Source organism: Rutilus rutilus (assembly GCF_951802725.1).
Source record: "Rutilus rutilus genome assembly, chromosome: 3".
Taxonomy (NCBI): Eukaryota; Metazoa; Chordata; class Actinopteri; order Cypriniformes; family Leuciscidae; genus Rutilus; species Rutilus rutilus.
In genome coordinates this window covers 23256443-23278359 of record NC_140211.1, presented here as the reverse complement: position 1 = coordinate 23278359, position 21917 = coordinate 23256443, and the positions used below count along the sequence as shown (strand labels likewise).

Here is a 21917-nt window from a genome sequence, read left to right as displayed (position 1 = left end):
TATTGCTACACACCATATTTAACGAACCGAGCAAAAAGGACCCAGACGTGATGAATGGTAGCCGTACATATACGCCTTCATCCTGGCCTACATGTGTATTATGTGGAAACCTGATTTCATATAGTTCTGAAATATTCACTGCTAAGGAAGATCAGAGCAACTGAATCATTCTTTCTTCCAATCTTCCCGTTTAATCCTATTTGCAGAGTCTGCACTTGTTTCACAGACCTGCGCTCCATCTCTTTCTCATCTCTTTCTAATCTCTTTCCCCTTTACTTCGTCTTCCCCACGTTGACTCCGCACCCTCTGTTCAGAGCATGCAGAGCAGAGCAGCGTCTGACTGCATCGTGAAAGATAAGCAGCTCATCTTGTTTGCGGAGGCTATAAATAATTTGATCTTTTTGGCTTTCACAGGCAGAGTTCACATGCCGTTACTCTGAGATTCAGGGACATATTCAGAAAGTGCTGTCTGAACCCTACCGCAAAGCACCTGATCAAGCCTGCCTGATGGAGCATCTGGATCAGGCGGCCCAATGCAGTGCAGGGTGCATCTGTGTACAAGGATAATTTGCATTCAAATCCACTAATATGCAGGAGATATGGCTGAGCTCTGTATAATCCAGAGATCAAACTAAAAACAGGAGGAACATGGTTGTAATCCCTTCTCTGAACAAGTGGCATTGCGGACTTAAAGGAAGAGTACACCATGTCCTAGAGAGCATCATACCAAGCTAGATTTAAGAAAATGGCTTTTTGTAGAGGGGCTTACAGCTGGTAATAGGAGTCAGGGATGAACGCGGTTTAACATTGTGCCGTCCCCATAGCCACAGCTGTGGCCGATCGACTCCTTTGAGGAAAACAGAGCTGAGCTGACTTATTAAACGCAGTGCTCTCAAAAACAGAATTCAAAACAAGCACATCCATCTCAGCAGAGCGGTCCCCATTAGAATGCGCTTAGCGCCGTCTCAGTCGCAGCGACAACCTGACGCTGGTCACGCCCCCTCTGAATCCTCATTATGTTGATTCATGTGCTGCTCTTTCATCTAATGCAGGCTGCTATCGATTCTCCGCATCTTCAGTTGTTTCCTGCTACCTGGATCAGGACCTTGACACACACAGCTGCCCTGGTCAATCCAAAAACAGCAGTATAACTGTAATCTCATAATTAATCAATATAATGGTATTAATTAGTGCAAAAGTATGTTTAGATGATGTAACATTTGAGTTCCAAAAAAAACCCAAATAGTTATATTAGCGAACGGAACGGAAATTGGTGGTCTTCTTTTTAATATGTGGCTCCAGCATAGCTAGCAAAGCATAGGCTTGAAGACTCCATATTTAATTTAAGATTAATTCATATGCATCTGGCTCAGAGCGCAAGGTTTCTGTGTGAGACAAATTTTTAGGATCACGAATACGAAAAAACGCATACGAAAATTTCGGACTCAGTGTTCAAGTACCTTTAATAACAAAGTCTTCCTTGTCTTGATCTGTTTCTACATTACTTTGTTTCTTGATCATATGTAGCAGTCTAGCCCACTGATAATATATCTACCACGGTGTGAAAGACAGTGAAATCTCTACTGGTTGACATGTTATATACATGTTATATAGATCGCATGGTATATACAGTCTTACCGCCCAGCCTTAGGCCGCACCATCCCAGGCTGCTGTCCTCTGCTGGCACCTTGAGCTCAGGGAACAGTGGGAGGTATTGTTGACACATGAAAGGCCGTCAGTGAAGGGGGGACAGGGCTGGCACAGGAGAGCTGGGTGCAATGAATACCAAGCTTTCAGCTCATTTGTCACCACAACCCACACAGACCTGCTCCTGAGACTGCACGCCTGTCCTCCCTACTCCGGCCTGCCACAGGCTCTTCATGCAACACCAGACAATGCAGAGAGGAGCTGGAGCCCCACTGATGTTTTTTTGTTTTTTTTCTACATTTATGCTACATGTTATAATGAGTAAGTTATGGTAATCACAATCAATTCTGCTAAAGAGAATGAAAGCTTTAAATGTTGGCTTTAGAATTAGACAATCTTAGAATGGGAAACAAAGTGACAAATCTAACCACAGGGTATATTTACTAATGTGCATGTTTAATCCACTATGAAACTTCTTTCAAACCTGAAAGGTTTTGTGACAAGGGTTTGGCAGTGAAAGAAACAGATAGCGAATCAAAGACCTATTTAAGGAAACTTAATAAGGGTTAAATGGTATCCAACCGCATTTTGAAATGCCACAGGGAATAGGATTTCCTGCTCTATTACACAACATATTAATCACAGAATACCTCAAATATGAGCCACTGCGCTGGCTCGTACATCTCAAACCAAACACAGGAAAGACATTACCTCAAGTCTCCTGAGGTAAGATTTCGATCATACACAATATGGCTTCTGGAAAAGAAGAGCAAGACTCAGAAGGGCTGTTACGCCCATGTTGAAGTCTTTTGTCACTCATTGGCCCGTTGGAGCTGTAGACTACAATTTGCCAACTGCCTGCAAACAGCTGCACAAAATTGTTAGCATAACAGAAATCCCTGGCTAAATTGGCAGTCAGAATCCAGCTCTGGATCATGGCAACCCAACTAGAGGTGAGCGCTTAATGACCCACTTTCTTTCTTCAACCTTTACAACTGAGAACTAGAAAAATGTTAGCTGATGCTTTTTTTTTTTCAGTATAAACAAACCATCATTATTCCCTTTAAGACAACACAAATCTACATATTTATTTAATGCATTTAGCACTAAAAAAAATCAGATTTTTATGCATTTGAGTAATTCATTTTGACAAAACAGCCAGATTTGATCCATCAGGATTTGATTTAATATTTTTGTTGATTCGTTTTTCTCCATCCACGTGTCGATTTAACGACGTTAACACATTTTGATGAAAAAATTATAAAACCATTTCAGAATAATGCACACTGATGAATTGTACACAATAATGTTTGAAGTCAATATGATCAATGTTCATCTTGTCTTTAAGGAAATGTGAAAAAGTGTAGCAAAATTTGCTTCCACTTTACTGTAAAATAAGAATATTCTGCAATGTTCTTGAATAATTTCCTGCAAAACTTACTTCATGGCACAATGGTCAGGGTCAAATGTTGGCATGCTCCTAGTCGAGGGGTCTGATCTGCCAACAACAGCAGAAATATTACAAGTCCAATGCCAAGGAAATGTGTTGCCCTCTGGCCAGCACTGAGAAGAAGCGAGTCATGTGTATGAGCTCAGGTGTGTCAGATCTAACTAAACTCTGGACATTTCAACTCCTCTGAGCTGCTGATCAGCCTGGGGACGAATCAAGGGCAATCAGCAGCTTCAAAAGGAGCTTATTACTGATACCAGACCTGGCAGCTAAAGGATGGGTGAAAATAAATGAAGTAAACCAATGAAACGAAAACACACCGATCCCCTTTGTTCCAGTGCGAAACAGCTACATTATTAGGCTCATTAGAGAAAAAAATACAGCCAGAGGGACACCACAGGGATTCCCCCCTGTGTAACAGATGCAGCCCATAATAAGCACAGTTGACAGGCTAATAATAATGCACTGGATGTAATTTAGTCTAATTCTCATTAGAAAGGGAGCATGGAAGAACTCCCGGCAGTTATAGAGGACACGTACACATAAACGTATACACACACACGGCATCTGGGGTCAAGTCTTAAAATTACACCTTCATATTGGTGTAATATCAGGAAAGTAAGGCTCAAGCGCAGCCAATCAGATGCACTAGGACTGAACCTCATTGCAGGTTTGATCTGATATTAGACAAAGGTACAGTGCCATTTACTCTCTTGCTACGGTGCAAATCCAGAGTTTATAGCTGGAAATGCAAGATGATCAAAGAGCAGATGTTGCAAAGATCTCCTTCTGGCTGTGATTCATGATCTAATCAACACACCTGTTCATCAGCACCATGAAGGCCCTGAGAAAAACAACTTTGGCTAGTACATGAAGTCAATTAACACTGGTTTCTACATGAATGCAATTAAGAGCAACACTAAAGACAGCTTGAAAGAGCTGAGGTGTGCAATTCATGAAGATACCTGACTGACAAGAGAGAGATGGCTCAAAAACTATTATTCCCCTTGTTTACTCTTTTTTTTTTTTTTTTTTTTTTTAACCTTTGAGACTCCAGAAATGCAGATGGGGTCATGGACAATTTTTATGAATCGCATCTTATGTATGCCGTATAAAAAAAAAAATACAAAAACTAAAAAAAGATCTTGAGCTTAATATTCAAACTTAAAATATGCATCTTCTCTTGTGCTCCACATACTGTGAAATGTAGGCGATTGTTGTGAAAAAGAACACTGCAAGGACTATACTCCTGTTCATCCCTGCAGTGTCTCTGAGCACCCTAAAACCACTGCTATTTTTTGCTAGTGTGTGCTAATGAAGCCAATGAGATCCTGAGGAGTATATATCAATTGTATGACCAAGCTTTTCCCCTAATATTTCCATTTAATTTCCAGTTGTCATTTTAAAAAATGATTTAAAACAAGGAGCTTTGTCATAATTATAGCAGAAATACTGGAGGATATGTCTTACCTTATATGGGGGTTAAAGTAAGGCCCCGTTTACACCTGGTATTAAGATGTGTTCATAGGATCATAAGTAGACGAGGAAGACACATCCTTGTTTACAACAGGTGTTTTAATCAGTCTCTTTTGTGCACTTTCAACCACTTCTGTCCTGATTTCTTCGAGAATAGGGGTGTCTATGTGCGGGTAAATGTATGATTTTTTTTCCAGATCTTTCTAATGGTAGAAATGAGCTCAACCGATTTACAAATGAACGTGACCTGATCCGAAAGAAAAAACCCCAGAGCAGCAGTGTGGCAAGCAGTGCGGGGCAGAACCGTGAGAGAGTGGCGCGAGGCTGGTGGCCTGATTGATGATAAGTGCCACCTGCACGCTACACCGGTCTCGTATCTCTTACTGAGGAGCTTCGAAAGCATAAAAGGAGGAGTGACAACAGGAAAGGACGAGAGAGTTAAACTATTTTATGTTAGGCTATGTTCTGTTTATGTGTGTGCTTTTACTTTCGTTTTGTGTTTGTTTATTTTATAATTAAAGTCTTTAGATGTTCGCTGTTTCCCGCATCCTTCTTTCCCTGGACCACCAACCTCGTTACAAGCAGCTTTAATTTCTGCTCTGATTAAAAACCCAGCCGAAAACCCCAATGTAGTCACGGCAATTTTCGTTTTCTTCGCTTAGGGATAAAATGAAGTTCGAAATACAGGACCAGCAATATATACTATAACTGCACATGCTTCTTTAAACAAATTCTAGCTATGAATCTAACCGCTATGGACCAATGGTAGTACAAAGGTATTTACCAGCCTTAAACTTTTCTGGGAAGTTCGCTTAGGCAAGTGGTTTCGAACTAAAAAAAACAGGGTTATTACGGACATTTCCAGGATGACAGCATTTTGGTATATTATGACTGCACATTATTTGGTATCTTTAATTTTTTTTACAGAATACTAAAATAAAAACAAATACCCTCACCAAATCAAATGCACTAGTCAATGGTCTTTAAACCAGTGTTTCAAGGCATATCTCTTCTTGCAGTGGGTGAGCAGAGAAATTGCTTTGAAAGTAATGCCCCTCATCAAATTCATCAGCAGTCAGGGGATTAGAGCTGTTATATTACCAAAAAGCTTACGATCTTACGGCCAACGGAGGGATTAAACACTTCTCATAAAATGAAGACAGGAGAAGCAAACCATCTGACAGAGTCATTATGACCCCATACACAAACAGCACTAGCAAACAGACTGCAGTCAACTTTTAGGGGCTGTTCACACAGAATGTGTTTTTCCATTCCACTGCACTACTTTTCCATTGTTTTTCAATGTAAACACGCTAGACGGGCGTCTTTAACCGTTGTACTCTCATCTGGTGTCTTTTGCAGCATCTCACAATAAACGACTACCAAAATTGCAGACTGGACACAGGCTAGATATAGCCTACTTACATCTATTAGTACAGAGACTGCTACTTCCAGTGATTTAATCACTGTTGGTGTGAACGAGACTTTATGGGTAGAGAGGCTTAAATTTACATCAGATCACCCCACATTTACATATACTTACTTTGGTAAGAAATTAATAGTTTTATTCAGCAAGGATGCATTAAATAAATGTATAATGTTAGAATGAAAAAAAAGTTGTATCACAGGTTATCAAAGGAATCAAATACATTCAGATGTTTTAAATGTTTACTGACCTCAAGCTATTGATCAATAGTGTACTGAAACTATTTAGTGATTTCAACCATTTCATATGGCACAACACTAGAGTGAATAACTGATCATAAGCAGTGTCTAACAAAAGTGAGTGGATAATACAATAGTGATTTAGCCAGTTGCTAACTGTCAGGTTCTTGTTACTTACCCAGCTCCAATCATCAGTGAACGTCTGACTGTGCCGTCATTGTGCTCTATGCCACAGCTAGGATACTCTGCTCCGGTTCATTTAGGGATCTGCTTCACAGAACAGTTTGTCAAACCTGAAACAGATGAAATAGAAACAGAAATAAGGTGAGAAAAATAAGAAAATATTTACAGAATAATTTGACCTTTTACTCAAGAAACTTGTAGCCTAATCCATGAACATTCCTGCAAGCAGGACACAGTTTCTTCTGATCATACTCTAGATCAAGGATCAAAGATCAAGGACATAAGAGTCTGGTTAGAATAAACTATGTCCTGCTTGCAGGAATGTTACTGCTGTATACTGATTGGGACATTTTTACACAGTCCTGTGGTGATGATTTGGATTCACTGGTGGATGTAACATGCTCATATGTTGCTTTTTGCAGGGACACGGAAATTCCCTGTAAACGTGTTAAATTACATTCTAATAACAAACCATGGGTTACTAAATCTGTTAAGTCCAGAAAAAAAAAAAAAAAGAAAAAAAAAAAAAATCGCCTTTAAACAGGGAGCAGCCTCTGATTGCATATGGCTACAAAATAGTTGCCAGCGGCCATGTCACCCTGTAGCCCAAGACTGGTTGCCCACTGAGGCTAAGCAGGATTGAGCCTGGTCAGTACCTGGATAGGAGACCTCCTGGGAAAACCAGGTTGCTGCTAGAAGGTGTGTTAGTGAGGCCAGCAGGGGGCGCTCACCCTGTGGTCTGTGTGGGTCCTAACGCCCCAGTAAAGTGATGGGGACACTATAGGGGCTTTCGTACAGGAGGAGCCTTTTCATAGTTCCTAGAACTATTGGCAGAAGTACCCAAATTTTGGCGCGTTCGCACCGCAGGAACTAGGAACTATTTTAGTTCTAGGGACTTTGAAGGAACTAATTTAGCTCCTACTTCAGAGTAGGGTCTAAACCAGCACTACAGGAACTACCCGTGACATTAGCGTACGCTGATTGGTCGAACGCACGCAAAACAACAGTACCCGCCATTTTAAAAAAGGCTGTGTAAACACACAGATTATAGCCTATATATTTACTCCACAAACTAACTCTACGATCATGGAAAACAGTGATAGATGGGCCTCTTAACCTTTACGCTGAAGATAAAATCCAACGCAACTTTGAGGGGACCAAGTGAAACATGATTATGTATTCAGTAGACTGAGCTCAGCTAGCATTACTGGACATCAACCACACGGTATACACTACTAACTTTTTATTACCGTCTAATTTCTATTTATAGTTCTATCTAATAGTTCTATCAAATAACATATTAGACAGGACTTGTAAACTAATGAACACGGAGAATGCAAGCATTGTTTGTTTGCTCAGGCTCTGGTGTTCTCATCGCCATCAAAATAAAGGTCTGTCACGCCGTCAAAATAAAAGTCACAACAAGCGCGGCTTACGTCACTTCAGAGTTCCTACAGGCGGTGCGAATGCAACCAGAAAATGTTCCTAGGGGAACCATTAGTTCTCTGGGAACAATCACGGTGGTTAGTTCCTAGAACTAAAACTGTCAAAGAGCACCGTCCTTCGGATGAGACTTTAAACCGAGGTCCTGATTCTCTGTGGTCATTAAAAATCCCAGGATGTCCTTCGGAAAAAGAGTAGGGGTTTAACCCCGGCATCCTGACCAAATTTGCCCATTGGCCTCTGTCCATCATGGCCCCCTAATCATCCCCATATATACACAGATTGGCTTCATCACTCGGTCTCCTCTCCACCAATAAGCTGGTGTGTGGTGGGCGTTCTGGCGCAATATGGCAGCCGTCGCATCATCCAGGTGGATGCTGCACATTGGTGGTGGTTGAGGAGATTCCCCCTTCCTTATGTAAAATGCTTTAAATACCTAGAAAAGTGCTATAGAAATGTAACGAATTACAAAAGAGTTGAAGATTGAAAACTAAACAAAACTACAAAGTAGAATTGGAGAAAAAGAAAATTCTGGTTCAGCTTGGGCGAGTATGAAAATTATAGCAGACCTTAACAATTTAAACAGCAGCACTGTTCACTGTTATGTTAGATGGTTTTAACTCAGATATTGCATTTGCAAATGCTCTCAATTGTTTTTTTTATAATTTTGGATTTTAGCAAAGAAATTCAGGAATTGAGTCTTAAACTTATGGATAATCAGCATTTCAACATTGATCTTCAGGATCAATGCTTTTAATTCAGTAAATGTGAACAAAAGCCCTGCTCCTGATAATATCTGTGGCCAGTTACTTAAATCACGTTCAAAAGTCCCCTCTGGAAAGATACTGTGGTTGTATTTCAATCTGGTCACTTTGACTTCAGTTTTAATGAAGATTTCTGAGAAACTGGTCTGGGGCCTCATTTATAAAACTTTGCGTAGGATTTGCGTCAGATGTGGCGTACGGATGAAACATAGGACGTGCGTACGCACAGAAATATTCGGACTTATAAAACCGTGCGCACGCACATCCTACTTAGTTTTCCCTTAATAAATCACAATCAATTCTAAATGTAGCGCAGCTTTTGCGGCTTCATGTCACGCCCATAGTTGCCCATAAATAGTCCGTGAAACGCCCACAAGTTAATATTCATCGATTGCGAAATCATGGCAAACACAGAGAGGAAAACCAAGAAACGTAACTTCACTCAATGTGAAGTAGAAATGATCGTTGGCGAGGGGGAAAAGAGGAGTAAAATGTTGTTTGGAGGGCACAGTGTGGGCATTACTAATGCCAAAAAGGCACTTGAGTGGCAAAAGGTTGCAGACGCCTTTAATGCTGCAGCCTCACAACCTCGGACCGTGGCCGAAATAAAAAAGAAATGGTCGGGCATCAAAGTCTTCTTGCTGTCTGAAGATGCGTTCACTTCGAATCCTTCCATTTGCCACATCTTCTAAGAGCGCAAGATCAGCCATTGTGTGTCATTACGCATTGTGATGGCATCATGGCATTTTATTACCATCCATTTGATTGCATCTGACAAGATGTGTTATGAGGATGAATTGCATAACATGCCAATATTATTGCAGAACATATTTCAATTTTTTTTTGGCAAATATGTGTTAATTTGCATTTCTGTTGTAATCTTCGTTTGATTTGGTTTGTTTTACACTGCAGATCGATCAAACGGGTGTTCGTGTAGGCTGTTAATTGTAAGACTTGCTTTGTGAAGTCATGTTATTTATGAGAGGCAGTATTGCCATTTCTTTTACACAACGGTCTACAGTTTCACACAATTTCACACACTTTCACGTGTTTCTTCCATCTGCCGACGGTGTCGCCATTTCTCATTTCACCCGTTTTTGTGCGTACGCCTGGGTCAGAGTTTGCGTGAAGGACCGCACATTTTCCTGTCAAGTTTGCTTTTTATAAATACCAATTATTGCGTAGAGAGCGGCGTACGCCTTCTTTTGTGCGTACGCAACGTTTATAAATGAGGCCCCAGGTCCGAGATCTTGAGGCAGACTGAACATGCACTGGACCCCTTGCAGTTTGCATAAAATCCACAGAGAAGTGGAAGATGCAATAACATTGCTTAATTTGCTTTTTAGACATTTGGATGGAAATGGGACACATGCCAGACGTCTATTTATAGACTTTTCATCGGCTTTAAATATATTCCAACCCCACATTTTAACCAGAAGGCTCTTACAACAGTTTGAGTTAAGTAATAGTCTGATGGGTTGGATTCTTGACTTTTTAACTAAAGCCGCGTTTCCACCGCAGGAACTTTCCCCAGGAACTAGGAACTTTGGGCTGGTACTCGATGTGTTTACACCGCAGGAACCAGGGTCTAAATGAAGTTCCGGGTAAATATTTCCCCCTCCGATAGTCCCTGCTCATGAGGTAGTACTTTTTCAAAGTTCAGGAACTTTCAGGGGTGGGACTTGTGCGCTGCACAAGCTGATTGGTTGTGTTCACGCCGCATTTTGGTTGGATGACTCCACGCAGCATTTTCTTTATTTTAACCTCCCTTTTAAAAAGTGGCTTCATGCAGTAAAGTTGTCTGTCTGCAAATATGGAATTTAATAAAAAAAAACTGGGGGACTGGCGACGAGTTTCAGGGTTTATTATTTGGGTATTTGTGGAAGAGGAAACTTTCAGCGCGTTCGTCACAGCCATCTCACGGCCAATGTCCGCAATAGCTGATAACATACAATTTTATATCTAACGTTAGCATTACGAGCTCTGAACACGCTTTATCAGTGCTCGTCTCTTTTCTGCCACAGCTTTTAATATTAAGTCATTATGTTTAGCTACACATTGTCATCTATTGCAAGGCAAACCATGTTACAAATTTACTATAACAGGATTGAAATAGCGCATTGAGGTTGGTAACAAACAACTATTTACAAGACTGTCACTATTTATGATTGATAGACGGGGTTCAGGCTTTTTTTAAGCGTATTTGCGCAAAAGGAAATTTTTGCGCGTTCGTCCCAGTCATCTCACAATATACCACCTTGTCATATTTTATACGCATACGAGCTTTCTGAACACGCTTTAGTACCAGTGCTCGTCTATTTTGTTATGTTAATTACCTTGTTAGTAAACCAATAACTGCAGCACAGTTTGAATCTCCTCCATACTTATAAATGTGGCGCTCAAAACTGATTACTGTCCGTCGCAGACTGGGAGGAGCAGTTGCGCGCAGTTTACCTTCCCGGTACTTTAGACTGCGGTGTAAACGCAGAAAGCAACCGGTCTGGGGCAAAAAAGGTTCCTGGGAAAAAAGTTCCTGGGACAAATTGTTCCGGGTAATTTCGGTGGAAAAGCGGCTTAATAGTACACAGAGAGTGAGGGTCAATGGTATTTTGTCTGACCGAAAAAGCTCTTCTATAGGGTCTCCTCAGGAGAACACACAAAGGTGTGTTGTCACCTTTGATATTTATTCTCTACACAAATGTGTGTCAGAGCAGTTATGCCTATGGAACCATCATAAAATATGCAGATGATTCGGTTATTGTTAGTCTGCTTCCGGAGAATGAGATCAGCCAATGCCCAGTTATTGATGATTTTGTACACTGGTGTGAGGAATCTTACCTCCAGCTTAATATATCAAAAACTAAAGATATGGTCATTGATTTTAGTAGGAACAATAGCATGAATGAAACTACTTTAATGAAAGGTCAGACCATTGAGTATGTGCAAACCTTGGTACTATTATTGATGCAAAATTTAACTTTGAAGTTAATAGTGCAGCCGTGTGCAAAAAGGGTAGCCAGCGCTTAAATTGTTTAAGGAAACTATTACACTTTCATATTGACCAAATGATAATGAACATGTTCTATCATGCTTTTTTGGTTTAAATCAGTTTTGTCCTTTTCCTTGGTGGTAATGGTTTGGTCATTCGAAGAAATTCCTTAAACCACATAGTTAAATGGTCTAGTCGAGTTGGTTGGTGAGTCACAGTTGTATCCAGCATCCCTGTATACTAGACAGTCACAGACGATGGCTACTTCTATTTTAAATGTCTCCCATCCTTTGCACAGTGAGTTTCAGCTTCTTCCCTCTGGATGGAGGTTTTTAGTCCCAAGGTGCAGAACAAAGAGGTGTAAAAACAGCTTTCTTCCTGCCGTTTTAACCTTGTTGAATAAGCGGTAGGGGTATTATGTCTGTGTATATATTTGTATATGTATAGGTATACATGTATATGGGCATATATGTATCTAACTAATTTTTTATGATACGTCTTGAGTGGTGGCGTCTTGAGCACACGTATCATGTTATTGTTATTTTGTTGTGATATATTGGGATTTTTATGTGTTTTTGAAAATTGTGAGTCAAGAATGGATGCTATTATCATATAATTTTACTGCAAAACAAATTTACCTGCGGGAACAAATAAAGTACCCAAACCTAACTTACAGGAGCTCACTAAAATATTTTCTGCAACCTGAAGACTAAGTTATCACTGTGTGCTTATCTCTTCTGAGGTGGTGGCCAATTTCAGATATCATCTATTAACACCAGCTAAGCCTGTATACTGGTTGTTCGTTTACGTCGATGGCATATCCACTTCCTGGGATAAACATCTGATTGCAAACAGCTTTAACTGCTTCCACAGGAGGACAAATTCAACCCACAGATTAAATGTACTATCAAATATCATCTGATGGTGTTGGCGGTTGTTTTAGTTGACTAAATGAAAAAAATGGCAAAGCTAATGCTGTTGTAAGATGTTAAGAGGAGATCAACTCCAAGCTAATTGGCCAGTTATCCATAAATGAAATCTGTTGTGAGGGAAAATGAAACTGGCACAGCACATTCGGCCTAGGCGTTAAGTACACTTTCACGTCAAGGAACACTGAGTTACAGTCTTTAAATAGACCATAAATGATGGAGAAGAAACAAATACATATTAGTAATTGCATTCATGATGAATTTACAGGCTTGTCGACAGCCTGGTCGTTAATGTAGTGACGATCCATCAACCACAGTGAGTGGAGAGTGACTGTAACTCTTCACCCCACAATTAATCTCCGCCATAACAGTTTTCCGGCACCCGAGGAGAGGCTTGTTAAATTAAAAACTGCAGTAAATCACACCGTAAAGAAGGTATTGATCATTTTTCATAAAATGGGAATATTGACAAAGCACTTAAATCTGATATTTTCTAGTTTATAACATTATGTTGGATACAAGGCTCATTGGCAGGGCTCCCATCCGTCACAAAGTAAAAATGTTATAGAATATAAAAAATATAAAAATAGATATACCAGTAATGATTAGACATGATGTAGATAATTCATGACGATTCAGCCAAGTAGGGTTTTAAAAGGCTACAAAGCAAGCAACACACATTTTCATGGTAAAATGTATTTAATGCTTCTCTTTGCACTTCACAGATGCTGATCTTTAGGTTGTCTGTCTTGGAGTCAATGCTAGTTAACACCTCATTTACGTGCGGCTGTCTGCTGGGCATTGTCGACGGTTACTATTAAAAGCCTCATCTTTCATGCCTGTTTCTCACCTAAATCACAGAAGCTGAAAGATGAAATCCAAGCAATTTAGAAATTCCTTCATGTCATACTCTGATGGACTAGAAGGAGGAGAGCTACAAACAAAAGAAGCGTGACATCACGTATAAATGAGAACCTTGAGCTAAGCTCAATGTATAAATAAATAAATATTCAATCCCTTAAATATGATGCATTGTCTAATATGTGAAATGAGGGTTTGGATTGGAATGAAACGAGGGTGAGTAAATTACACAATTATTTAGCTCATATTTAATTAGCTCAATACTAGGATTCAACTACCCTTTCAAGTCAGCACAAACAAGAAATTGTGAATGCCGTTTCCTTCCCTGTTGCGGCACATCTGAGTGAAACCACTCAAACGAGAAAAAAAAAACGTAGGGTGGGATTTTGTCCATCAGGAATCAATTGAATTGTCATATTTTCATTTTTATGATCGTTTCATGTGAGAGCCAGGTTGTTAGAGGGGAGGGATTGAAATTTGTCGAGCTATTGGACAACTGTTATGACCAGCCCTTCCGCTAATCTACAAGTCATAAATTGCAATTTTCCATAAAAAAGAAGATTGTCAATTTTGATTTCATGGTGATATTAAAGGGTTAGTTCACCCAAAGATGAAAATTCTGTTATTATTCACACTCAAGTCGTTCAAAACTGTCCCTCCTCTGAAAGTCCAAGCAACCAAAACTTAAGTTCGCAGTACACACTGTATATACATTTTTTTGGGGTTAACTATTCATTTTAACAGGTCAAACTTTTTCCATTGTTTCATCTACACACAAACTTGTTATTCATTCATGTTTGTCAAGATATGAAGGGGAAAAAAACATATCCAAAGTGAATGAATGATGCATTTAAATACAGGTTGTCAACCCTGTCCATGTAGCGTTTCATGGTTTCCATACACCAAATAAGGACGTACTTTAGCTAAAAGCCCTAGAGGGTTAGTTACTGTTCAGAGCACATGCCATATGCTTGAAAAAAAAGAGAGAGAGAAAGAGAAAGAGAAAGAGAAAGAGAAAGAGAAAGAGAAAGAGAGAGAGAGAGAGAGAGAGAGAGAGAGAGAGAGAGAGAGAGAGAGAGAGAGAGAGAGAGAGAGAGAGAGATTTACTCATTTACGTGGCAGCTCCCTCAGGTCACGTCTATCCCTAGAATGAACTGAGGTTCTTCTAAATCCAGCCACCATCACACGTCTGCACGCACAGATACACACTCTTATGAACAAAAGGCAATTAAAAAGCTAACTGAAATTAGTCTGAGACAAATCTCAAAAGAAAAGAGTGGAGTTTAAAAGACTAAGAGAGGAGGAGATTTTGAAGAGTTGAGATGTTGGGGGCAGGGGAAAACAAGAGTTTGAGGTTGAAGAGTTTATTCTGAAGAATACACAACAAGCTTCTTCAATTCTCCTTTTGTAGAGACAGGAAAAATTATCATCAACATTAGGAGTGGGCGATATGACCAAAATCTTACATCACAATATGAGAAATTGTATTTCACGATATATATCACGATACAGTTACTTTCGCTTTAAATAAGGTTTTGATAACATTGAAAATTTCATAATTCTTGTCACCATTTTCAATATCACAAAAAACTAATAAAAAAATATATAAAAAAAAAACTCAATTTTAATGAAGACGAGTAAACAGTGATAAAGAAAGACCAAAGAAACTAATTACAAGCATATAGGAAAACAAACTACATTGGAATACACATGAAATAGACCTACCTGAAAAACTTCAAGCACTAGAAATAAGAAACACTACAAGTAATAAAAAATAAAAAATAAACACTGCATAGTCTTCACTGTGTAAATGATACAATTATTCTTATTAAAGTTACAAAAGTGATTCGGTAAAGAGCAGTGAGAGATTTTCTCTTTTTGTTGTTTGATGAACATTAATAATGACAGGTAAATTGGATGCTGCCACCTTAAAGACCGACTGCACGTATCCGATACTTGTGCGCTTTCTTTCTCAACTGTTTACGTTTACTTAAGACATAAATGACTGTTTACTTGCAAAGACATGGTCACTTTGACACATAAGTATGTGCATTTAATAGTTCAAGCTCAAAGCACTCAATTCAGTCCTCACGCGCTTTAGAAGCGGCGGCTTCATGTTTAGCATGCGCATATAGCGAAATAAGTTGTCTTTCGCTGCTTACTGCGCTTCAACGGTTTAAAATCACTTGTTTTTAAACCGCAATACTTAAAATGCATGCAAAGATGAGCTTTCATGACAGCTTAGCACAGCAACGTCATGTTAGCGTAACAACGATAGAGACCATAGTCCAAATTCTCTACCGGTTGACAAATTTCTACTGGTTAATCGTGTCTACCGGTATATCGCCAAGCCATAACCCCTACTTCCAGCTGCAATATATGTTGAATTTCCCAAACATAGCAATAGAGACTCAGTAGACATGCACTGAATATGAAAACAAAAAACACCTACACACGTCTACTCTATAAAAGCAACTATGATGTTCTTTAGAACAAGGACATATCCAGGAGTTCCTTGTCAAGTACGTTCACAATGTGCAGGAGTGTGGAATCCATTAGGAGCGAAAGTAACGAGAGTCAGCACATGGCTACATTCGGAGGAAATCATCTCACACTTCATCTCCCCAGCTCTGTCTGCGTAGACTGTGTTCGAGAGTAATGGAGGTTTCAGCTTCAGATGATAGAAAGAATAAAAGCGGGGAAGGTGGGAGTGTGGTAGAAAGAAGCTGAAAGAGGAGCGGAGGATAAAATATGGCCAGTTATCAGATGTGCACTTGAAAGCACCCCATTCTTAACTTACTGCAGGCTGGCAGATTCAGAGCCTGTGAGAATAGATTGGACAAGAACATCTTAATATCTGATTCGGAGGAGCCTGGAAGCGGTCAGCCTTTTGTTCAAATAGAAAAAGAGAATAAACACTTTCAAAAACAGTCAGAAACCGACCCCTCCTTGAATATTGCCCAGCATCCCTTTACTTCGTCTTGCCCCATGTATACCACGGACAACATTAAAAACAATAAGAGAGCCAAAACAACAGCTACAAAAGCAACATCAAGTGTCTCAAAAAGGAGAAAGACCTCTTTGTTTGACCCTGTGGACACATACCAGAGCCCCAGCACTTTTTTGTGGCCCTATAAATGGCCCGTGTGATCCGACAGCCCCTCCTCCAGTCAGGCCCTCTCGCAGTGGAAATGCGACCCTCACCGTCACAGTGGATTATGGGAACAAAGAGAAGCTGGGAGTTTGAGTGTCGCAGTAGGGGAGATGTGTGGGGCCTGTCATAGTCTCTCAGGGATATGGTGCTCATCTGTAAAATTCCAATGGCTCTTGAAGAGGCTTTGCATACATTCTCCCGTTATCTCTGCACTGCCTCCTGGGATTCTTAGTCTCATCTCATCGTCTTTCTCAGGGTCCAAAATTAACTTTTTGCCACACATGCTAATAGCGGGTAACTGGCTCTTTTACCAGCTATGAAAATGTAGTTTACATTAATTTAATTAACAATACTAATGTTCAAACGTGTGGGGGCAAGAATTAATGTCTTTAAAAAAACGTATAGCGTCAATAAGATTTTTTAAAGACGTTAATGCTTTTATTCAGCAAGGATGCATTACATTGATCAAAAGTGAGAGTAAAGAAATGTATAATGTTACAAAATATTTCTAATTTCAAATTAAGAATCTTCTATTTAAAGAATCCTGAAATGCATCACGGTTTCCACAAAAAGAATAAGCATCACAATCATTTTTAACTGTGGTAATAGTAGGAAATGTTTCTTGAGCACCAAATCAGCCTATTAGAATGATTTCTGAAAGATAATATATATAAAACATTTTTTTTTTTTACTGACCCTATAATTTTGGTAGTGTATACAAAAAAACAGCAAAGTCAATAAGTAATTCATATAATAATGTAGAAAACATAAATAATAAAAAAACACATTGAAATTTGAAATTTATAGGGGATGTACAAGATCAATGAATGTTAAAATTTCAGTGGCAGTGCAGCACAGACCAAGTGACTTGAAAGAGCAAGTGAATGTTTTGTTAACATGCCTGAAATGCTGTTATTGCTAGTATAGGCCATTGTTATTGTTGTGCCCTGTAATTAGACGGTTTGATTTGTATAGTCACTTATAGAGGGTATGCACGTGACGGAGTGACAGCGGTTACGCCCACTGAGTGGCAGCATTGGTTTTCAGCGTGAATGGCGCAAAAACACAAAACACATCTAAAATGGGAAAGAGCTTTGAGATTGACTGTACAATTGGATTTGACAAGAAATCTGAGGTATATTTGTAGACTGCCGAAAGCTACAGAAAGCAAATGGATCGCTGAAATTCACAGAAACAACTGGACTCCAGGCAGCGAAACATGGATTTGCAGTTATCATTTTGTGTCAATATCTTGAATTTTGGAGTAAAATCAAACCCTATAGATTGCATTGTTATATACTGTATTGACAACTCAATTAAATATTTTTATTTTGCATCATTGGATGTTTTTAAATAAACACTGACAAAAACTATACAAGTTTTAGGGCTGGACAATATGACAAAATACAATTCAAGTCAATTCATACACTGTTGACTTGGGTTCTCTCACTCCATATCGTTCTTTTGTAGCAAAGGATCTGGGTTTTATTCTGGATAGTGGCCTAAAGCTGAACAAACAAATCAATGCTGTTGCCAGTTCCAGCTTTTACCACCTTAGAAGAAAATTAAGCGAAAGTTAAACCCTAGGAGTTTTGAGATTGTAATTCATGCTTTTATTTCATCACGGCTTGATTACTACAATTCGCTGTACCATGGGCTCATCTATTCATTGACTTCAACTGGTCCAAAACGCTGCAAACGGGACCATATTGCGTCTATTTTATGTTCATTGCGCTGGCTACCTATTCATTAACGTGTTGAATTCAAAAATTAGTTGTTAGTATACACAGCGTTAAACAATCTCGCTCCTCAGTTCCTTTCAGAGTTGTTTACTGAACACTATCCAGTCAGATTGCACAGATCACAGACAAGTCATCTACTATAGGTACCCAGATCCAGACTACTACTAGCTGGCCCCAAGTTATGGAAAAATTGCCACTTTCTATCAGAACAGCGACCACAGTGTCTGAGTTTAAAAGTATTTTGATAACCAATTTGCACTCTTGTGCTTTTAACGTCTTGTGAATGTTTATTTTAATTTTGGTGTTAGATCTAGGCAATTTTGTACAGCACTTTGGTCAACCAAGGTTGTTTTAAATGTGCTTTATAAATAAATTAAATTTGAAACTTGCGTGTGTTAATTTTGGACTCTGGTCTTTCTCTTGCCATCTCTCCATAAATGGAGAAGGGAGATCCTCACTCTCGATCGAAGGCCTGCGACACTTTAGCAGCTGCTTCATAAGTGCTTCCCTGCCGAGTGTCTCAAAGATATCTCATGATTTTCAGGAACTCTCTCTCACAACCTCCCCCTCTCATTCATCCATCATTCTTGCCTTCTGCAGATTTTGTGGTAGATGTTTTAACTGTGATCTCTCTTTCCACTCATCATCAAATCTCAGATCCCTGCGAGAGGTAGGCATGGTAAATTAAGCAGCTGCCTTCAAGTGAGAAAAACAGTGGCATAGAATGCAATGGAAATGCATTTTTCCTTTCGTTTCTTGACATCTCGCACTGTCACAATCAAGTTCAGCTGAAGTACAAATCAATTCAAAGCAGAGTCATTCCATATTACAAGAGACCTTTTCCGCAGCACCACTGTGAACTGAAGACCCAAGGCATTCTCCTGAAAGCTCTTGCCATGAAAAATAACACCCTTGAAGGAAACTCTTGGAGTGCTCAAGTGCAGACATGGCTCAAAAGGAAGCTTAAAGGTTACTCACACCAAAAGCAAACGTGGATTGCTGACAAGTGACAACTCATTAGTAACAGAGTGCCAGGGCTCCAGACTAACGTTTTTCTTACTGAAAATGTATAAGGGCACACCTTAAGTCAAGCTGCAACAAAATTATTCACATTTAGAGCTTTGAAGTGCTGGAAAAAGTTGTGTAGAGCTTGAAAGTTTTTGAATTTCACTCTCAAAAGGTTGTACGAACCCTGAATTGAATGTAATTACCAATGGTTACAGTTAGCGTTACTAAATCCATGGTGAATGTTGGTGATTTGTGGACAGGAAAGTCTTCTATATTCATTCATGGCAAAACATTGCTCCTAGTTTCCACGTCACTGCTGTTTGATCTGATATGGTTTATAAAAGAGAATTATGCACTGAATTTGAATGCTTATCAATAGATCTCGCAGCAATATTATTAATTCTGTGGTGAATTCAAATGATTTCTCACTGGATCTCCCAGTGCTATAGTAACAGTGTCGCGTGATCAAAGATCGGCCCACAAGTGAGAGCAATATCCCATAGTCATGTGTTGTACTGAGTGAACCAACTAAATGGGAACAATGAAGTATTTATGAGTAAGTCATTGAATCATTCATTCAAACCATTTTTTTTATTTATAATTCATTCAGATTCATTAAACAATTTAAATAGAGTGCGGCAATTATCATTTTGTCAGAACCTCTAGTAAATTACATGTTATAGAATCTCTATTTGAAAAAAAAAGTGTGATTCTCAATTTATTCAAAATCGTGCAGCTCTACATCAGAGTCACCAAAGCCCCCAAGCCCGGCAAATTAAAAAAGAAAGTACCACCTTTTTAAGCCCAGAATCGATCCCTTACATATTAAACAGTTGCACTGAGGCTGAGATTTCAAAGTTCTGGTTTAAAGGGAGGCGGTTTCATCCTCCTCATAAACCAAAGACGTGGGATCGCACAAACAAAACAAACAGACATTCGGTCAGACGGCTGTGGGCTCATGCCTGGCTGCCGGGATATGCGTGCGATTATTCACTGATGACGAGTTCAGATGGGCTAATGCTTCAGTGACAGCACCGAACAGGCCCACTCGCAACCCACCAGCCCGAGCAGAGTGTTACTCATGGCAGCCTTCTGCCGATTACAGAGATACGAAACACAAAAACACAAAAAGGCACAGGAGCATCTTGTGACCTCTGACCCTTGTGTCAGTCCTGAGAGCGGAAGTATGATACGTCTCCCAGCTGTTAACAAAGAGATAAGCGCCGCATTCTCTGCACCTTGTTTGCTTATGAAAGGAACTTGCATGGAATATTTATCAGCTGATGCTTGAAATCAAAAGCCTTTGAGCGAAGAGTGCTTCAAAAAGCCAGGGCCATATCACAGCATCTCTGTAAGGGTGATATGAGGGCAAGGACAAAATGCACTGCAGCAGGAAAGAGCTTCTGAGGAGCAGACAGGAAGAGGGAGAGGATTATTCATCCATATCTGAACTTTGCATAAGCGCCAGGCATTATTTACTAATCAAAGGCTTGGTATTCATATCAGGATTTATAATTCATACTTCATGAGAAGAGACTGTCACAGTGGGGGGGGGGGGGGAATCAAAGACAGAGAGAGAGAGAGAGAGAGAGAGAGAGAGAGAGAGAGAGAGAGAGAGAGAGAGAGAGAGAGAGAGAGAGAGAGAGAGAGAGAGAGAGAGAGAGAGAGAGAGAGAGAGAGAGAGAGAGAGAGAGATGGGGATGGAAGAAGCAGTTTCATAGATATAGATGATGATGATCTTCAGCGAGCATCTGGAATCAAGTCTTCCCATCAGTCTCTCCAGAGGTCTTTTCAGTGCAGCAAATGGATGTTACCAAGTCTGGGGCTGACACCACACAAATCAAATGCTTGAAACAAAACCCCAAAAGTACAGAAGAACTGTCGAAAATTCCTATTCTTGTCATTGTGACAAAGCTTCTCTGCACAGAGGCTACAAACGACAGCTGGAAGTCTTCTAGCATGTCTGTACTGTTTGTCAGTTTCTTAAAGGGATAGTTCACTTTGAAATAAAATTTTGGTATGTTTTAGCTTACCTCAAGGGCATCCAAGATGTAGGTGTCTTTGTTTCCGCAGTAGTTTCAATTTTGATCTTTTTAGGTCAAACCGTTCTTGACTGTCAGTCATATAATGCAGGTCTATGGTCACCACCTCAAAGAGCATAATTAAACAATTCCCCATCGTAAGTACACATTGATGGCCTAAGACACGAAACGAGCGGTTTGTGTGAGAAAACGAACAGTATTTATATCGTTTTTACCTCTTGTACACATCCACGTCCAAGTGATCTGAGGGTGCGCGGCTTCCTGGTGTGTGACGTACACGCGCGAGAGATCACTTCCGGCGCTTTCTGGCGCTTGCGCAGACAACCCAGAACGCGCGCACACGTCACACACCAGGAAGCGCGCGTGCGCCCTCAGATCACTTGTGCTGCGTTCACGCTCTGCACTTTCTTTTCTCTCGAGGCATCGACAACACAGCTGACACAGGTAAACACACGTGCTAGAAGAGTTTTTGTTTTGTTTGTTTCTGGTCCCGCTACGGATGCCACGATGCCATCAAGCGGTATCTCTGGTCGTAATCAGTCCTTCACTGACCAATCAGCGTTC

The 21917-nt window shown here is 39.9% G+C and overlaps 1 protein-coding gene across 2 annotated transcripts in view; it reads right to left on the bottom strand.

Moving 5' to 3' along the window:
- Positions 1 to 21917, bottom strand: part of glceb (glucuronic acid epimerase b) — a 59630-nt gene that overhangs the window by 17015 nt on the left and 20698 nt on the right. For both annotated transcript variants that reach the window (XM_084404255.1, XM_084404254.1), the window contains exon 2: positions 6417 to 6531. The gene's annotated coding sequence lies outside the window, so the exon portion shown is untranslated. The remainder of the gene's footprint in view (positions 1 to 6416; positions 6532 to 21917) is intronic.